Source organism: Centroberyx gerrardi, chromosome 7 (assembly GCF_048128805.1).
Source record: "Centroberyx gerrardi isolate f3 chromosome 7, fCenGer3.hap1.cur.20231027, whole genome shotgun sequence".
In the NCBI taxonomy this organism is placed as follows: Eukaryota; Metazoa; Chordata; class Actinopteri; order Beryciformes; family Berycidae; genus Centroberyx; species Centroberyx gerrardi.
The window spans coordinates 22,225,803-22,232,284 of record NC_136003.1 but is presented as its reverse complement, the minus strand read 5'-3'; positions in this window follow the sequence as shown (position 1 = coordinate 22,232,284).

The following is a 6,482-nucleotide window of genomic DNA, read 5'->3' as shown; positions in this document are numbered from 1 at the left end:
CTGTAATGTGTTAATGAGTAAAAAAAAACCATTTTTCCAACCATTATGCACATTGACAATTCAACTACATTCCTATATGAGCCCAATGCCTTGTGCTATGTAAGGTCAGCTCCTACTTGGAAACTTGTTTTGGATGTCAGAGGAATAGCACCGAGGAGAGTCAGTAGTTGTTTTTATTAAGGGAGTACCTCCCATCACAGACTGTTGAATTTGGCCCAATTTGAGCTCAGGTTTTCCCCCAAAATGAAAAACAATATATCAGCATGTCTTATGTTGAAGATATTTGGACGGTTGTTTGTCTTTGGGTGAACCTACGACAAACTGCTGGAGGGTTATTTCAGAAAGCGAGTGGGGCTAACGAAATGATAGAACGCCAAGAGATGCCAAATGTAAGGGACTGAATCTTCAGTAAATGGAGCAGAACCTTCATCTTGGTCCGAATCAGATGCGAGCCCTGCATGAGTACACCACGACAGCGATGATAAACCATGTGGGGGCCAGGGAGCAAAAGCCACTGGGGGACCAGACAAAGACGCCTCTTCTCTTCGCGCCTGCCTTGCTGCTTGTCTGCTTCTCTGTCTGTCTGTATGTCTCTGTCGATCTGTTCACCTCTCTCTGATTTTATAGTTCAAGATTTCATTGATAAGAAGAGAAAGATTCCCTACAGTAAGTATCCTGGGACTATTAACTAATTCATTCTATATATAAAGTTATACTATTGCATTAAAACCATCCACTTCTTTGTGTCACAGGAATAATGTTAGTTCTTTAGAGAGGGGAGTAGTAACTAAATCCACAGTACAGAAGCTTTCACCAAAGAAAATGATCATGACATGCAGTGGGACTGAACATGAGCTGACATGAGTTGTCAGCTCCCAAAGGATTCTTTGAATGAAAACTTGAGAGATACTATTCATTTTTAGTCCAGTGCAGATGTCAGTATAAAAATACAATATCATCTTGGCTTCAGCTGTTATTTCATGGATTGGGTGTTTATTAGTCTATGTGAAAATCCAGTGTTATCCTATTAATCCTCCAATTATTTCATGTTTCTGATTTATCATATTAAGAATATCCATGCACCATTTTAGCATGTCATTGCTTTAGAATCAAGATTTTACACTCACCAGGACATAGCCATGCCCTTCTGTCTGACTGAATTAGGTTATTGTGCTGATTTAATTTCCAGAGGGAACCACCCCAGTGGTAGGAAACATCATTTGCTAATTAACAAGAATGTCTCTTGGCATTTTCAAGAAAATGACAATGCTCCCAGAGGCTTGTTAAAACTGAATTTCTGATAGAAAGCATGGCTGTAAACAGAAATAATCTGCAGTAACAGGATCAAAATGGTTTGAATGCTCTTAACCAGTGTGAAAGTAGAGTGAAAAAGCAAAGTGATCCAAACATGCCTTCGAGGATTATTCTTGTATGCTCCTTGAATGGTTCTTAAAAGCTTGCAGGGAGTAATTTCTACATAAAATGTGTGCAGAACATAAAGGAATTCTAGCAACCAGGAAAATTTGTGCAACATATATCCATGTTTGAGGTTCTGGCATTATTATAACTGGGGGCCAATTTAAACAGGTAAGAAAGAGCCGCACTGCAAAATAGAATGGCTATAAAAAGATAATCCATTTTTCTGAGCCGTCTGCCCACCTCAATTCCAGCGCTTTTGGTCTGCAGGTCCCAGCTACGTGCCTGTGTGGAGTTTATGCTTGGTTGTATGACTGTAAAAAATAAATTGAATCGTGTGTGTGCATGGATGTGTGATTGTGTGTGTGTTTGTCTGTGATTGTGTGTGTGTGTGTGTGTGTGTGTGTAATGGAAGAAAAGGCTTGCTGCTGTCAATCAGCTGACTTTTTTTATGAGTCAAACAATATTCTTCACTTCTGCAAATGTTCAAATGCAAGTGAAGTATGACTTCTTCCAAGTCCTGCATTATTCTCTTCAAACCATTAAAGTATTTTCTGCAAAAATATCTCCAAAGACAAGTGATCACTGTATTTAATTTTCAAGGCAAGGCTGTATTACCAAACGCATACACATAATAAAACTTTTGTCTGTCTGTCTTTGTGTCTCTTTCTTTCTTCATGAGGCATAACATTTTCTTTGTCTTCTACCATTGTCCTTGTATATAAACATGCAGTTCACTTATCCACAAGCCACTAACCTCAGACTCTCCATGGAGTTGAACTGACTCCACAAGGCATTAGCACTTGGCTGGATCGATTCAAGTCCTTTATTTATCCAGGCCTTGACAGATAAGCTTGTATTGAACACTTCACATGAGAGTGACACCCACTTCAAAAGGTGTTACTCAGTGGTACAGATCCATCTGTAGTAAGGCTACAGTGAACAAATCAGTGTGCGAAGCTCCCAGTACGTACACAGAATGAGTGTGAATTTGAGGTTCTAGCCAGCCATTGTTATTGTATTAATGTGGTTCATAACTAAGACAACGTATACGTTTTTTTCTATTTTCTACTTTATTCTAAGGGAATTAAACCTTAAGGTATATACCTATTGCCAAAACAGTATAGAATTTAAATAGATGTGTGAGTGAAATGGGTAAAATTGTCATCATGGCAGTGCACAAAATACCTATCAGAAATGCACCACTACAACCTACCACAGGTTTCACATATAACATAGAGAACTATATTATTTCTTAGACAAGCAGGGCCAGTAGTAATTGTTTTGTCTAAATCAGTAAACATCAGTAATGTTGAATGTCAAGGCTGTTGGTACAAGGTGTGCAGTTCTTAACGCCCACTGCTTAAAACAAACATCTACTATACTGTGGAACTGATACATCCTTTGTGCTGCTGACTGCTGAGAAGAACAATTTTCATTAAAAGGTCAGCCTAGTTTCCTGTTAATGAAGTGCCCAGTGATAGATCAGGTTTCACAGGAATTAAAAGCCATTTCAACATGAGGAGAACAGGCTTTTCACCTGATGGCAGAGAAACTGGCGTGGCTGCTAAATGACCAGGATGGACGTGCAGATTAACTCAACTAATTGGGAACAAAGAGTTGGTCCTGGGGTTTTGTTAGCTCTGTGGGAACAAAGTCAGTTTACAGCCATATTTCTAGGATGGATGCATGGATGCTGCTTGAGCTATACAATGATGTTTGTAATGTAACCAGGATTTTAGCGCCATGAGCCAGATAGATGAGAGTCTACTTTAAATACCATGCAGTCAGTGCAGTTGGGGAATCAGCCCATCAACCAGGTCAAGTTATATAACCATAATACACACTATCAAGGACAATTAGGGACATGCCTCCTCTAAGAAAATCTGGAAAAGAGACAAAGTTATTAAAAATAATTTTAATGTGGACAATATAATGACACTTTACCTTTTACAACTGGCACACACTCTAAAAACAAAAGGTCCTATATACCGTAGTATACTGTATGAAAGAGGTCCTTTGGCTGCAATCAAGGGCTATCCATGTTTTCCATACTGTTGTGATACCATGTGGTGCAGGGTCATGGGGACAGCCCATAGAACCAGCTATATAGAACCATTATTAAAAAAAAAAAAAGAAAGTTACCAAAAAAAGGTTTCATTAAGCACCAAAAATGCTACCGTGATTACAGACAACTAACCTCTGAAGAACCTTTTTTTTTCTTTTTTGAGTGCATGCCAATAGTATTTATGTCTATAAATATCTTTCATATTTCTTTGTTGGCATACTAGGCCCGTTATTGTTTTGAATGAGCTATCAGCCAATTGTTTGTTTTGTTTTTGTTAAAATGAATGTGGTAAATCAATTGAACAAACCAATTACAAAATGCCAAAAGCTGTAATAGCTTTATTGATAAGAAGAGGTTAAATAGTAGCCTATTCATCAGTCAGTTGGAATGTTAAATGAAGTTCACTGATATTGTCTTATGCTGAGCCACAGTTGCTCAATGGAATATTTTATACATGAAAATAACGTGACATCATCAGTGACCGGTATCCTGCAGAAATCTTGCATCACTGTAAATTACAGCTCACAAGGTTCTCCACATTTAGAAAATGTTTCATGACCCTTGGACTTATCCAACTACATCGAAACTACATTGCATAATACCAAAATGCAGCAGTATCAATGGTAAAATTGTAATTCAGTACAATTACAGTTTTTATAATTGCCGGAAAAGTGACATTTTGGAGATTCAAGGTTTTTGCAGGACACTAGCAAAATGGGGATTATACTTTTACTGCACATAGCATGTATGGAAAACTTTAAGTGCTTAGTTCAGTGACTTTTCTGGATAACTGGAAGATCCGAACTGTCTAAACACAGAGATAATGAATATACTCTATGGGGCATCTTGAACCAAAGTAACTTTGTATTGCACATAGAGACATATAACAACATTCAGTATAGCAAGTATTCAGATGCATATTCTGATAATGAGTAAAGAGTGACACAAAGAGATGATTGCCATCATAGTGTACTATATATGGCCATGGGAAGCTTTCAGTTGAACCTGACCAAAACATAAGTGTATTCATCTCTACCAATACAAAGTCTTTCTCTAGATCTTCTATGCAGCACTTCATAGAAGAAGATTCATTTTTAGCCAATGTCCAGCACTTCTATCACCCATTTGTAAAATATTATAACTGCCCCAACAATCTCCCAGGCAATTGGTTGTGTTGCCAACTACTGGATTTTGCAATACAAACAGGTACTATAGACATTATGTTTTTGATTTGCAGTATTACAGTACATCTTAATGTGTAAATATAGGATACCTTAATAATAACATAGGTTTCAGTATCTTTGACCAAAAAAAATCCACAAAAGAAGAACAGTGAATAGTAGTGATTATACCACAATGTTTGCTTAAATGAAAGAATCTGTGTAAAACCTCAGCTGATGTGATAGTTGAGTCTGAATAGTGTGTATAGCAGATTTCATACAATTGTGAAATAAACATTGAAATAGTTGGTTAATCATGTAAAAGGACAATTATGTGCACTGGATATACATATTTTGGAAAATAGTGAATACAGTTAGTTTGTAAGTCTGTGAGACAACAGCTAATCCAATTATAACAATCTGCATCATTAGGTGTCATTTCTTTCCTTGTCATATTTTTGGCTTTAAGGGGCATTTGGTAAGATTTGGACTTGAGAAGACACACAACAATATAACTTTCAACACTCACTTCCCACTTCACGCCTGTTTTTGTGCAACTTTGTCCTCAGCTGCCTGCCTGAAATACACAGTGGCATGACTAAGACCCACAGGCAAGGCGTGGGCATCCCTTGTATTGCTTGGCAGTGCAGCACCTGACCAATTGCACAGAGGCCCTTTATTTATTAAAAACATTTTGCTAAGTGGTATGAATTACAATGTGTCAATATGTTGTGCCAATGTGTTGTTGGTCCAGTGCATGAACTGGGATAAGAAAAGGTGTCAAAACCTCTCTGCAACCATGTGGGCTCATGGCAGAGGGTTTGGGGGTGTTTTCCTACTACTACTTTCAACTAGTTTTGTAATTGTTAATCTAATATCAGGTACATATTGCCATGTAATATGTTGCTAGGGCCAATCAACAGAAATAAAAAAGTGGAAAGAACAGCAGAACTATATTGTAACTCCAGAGATGTCTATATGCATTTAATTGGCCCGTATGTTTGTGTAGTGATATAAATTTGTGTTAGGAAGAATAGGAATTTCTCTCATTGGTTGAACATTTTTACTTTCAGTGTGCTCCCATATAGAAATTCAGGAGTTGTCAACCTCCATCACTGATGCATCAGCTGTCACCACTGGCATTCAGGCTTTCTCCCCTGCTCATATTGAGTTTTGCAACCAGGCAACATTACTTTTTAAAATGTATATTCCAGGATACAGAATACAACAATATTACCAACATCTACTGTTATATATTTGTACAGGTGTTAGTAGTGTAGTGTATTAGACATTTTTAGACAATATTTTCAAAATGAAAGTGAGTTTTGCTAACTACAGGTTCCCAAAGCAGCCAATATTGGTAGGTGATCATTCATGAACCTCTGTGGAATATTGTGCACTAAAAATTAAAATGTTCTGCCAAACTGAAATATCGGAGTAAGATACAATAAATTTGACATTTGGTATTAAGAAAAACACTCAAAACTTAAAAACACTTAAAACACTTAAAAATACTCAAACTTTGAATAAAAGACAAGAGTTTTAACTATGGTGCAAAGCTCTGGGCCATCGTCTTTACATTGAAAACATGATTTTTTTTAGGTGGACATAGATTACTAGGAATAAGACCAACCATTGTTTCAATACTGGGGCTTCAACTCCTCCATGTCATCTATAATCTAGGATAATCACATACATGCTGGTACTGATGAGAGGCACTATTACACCAATACAACACTGGTTCAATACTCTGCAGCTACGCTTCTCCTAGTGATCATAGAAATATATATCAGTAGGATATCTATTGGCAGTGACTTGGTTTGAATGCATTTGAAAAG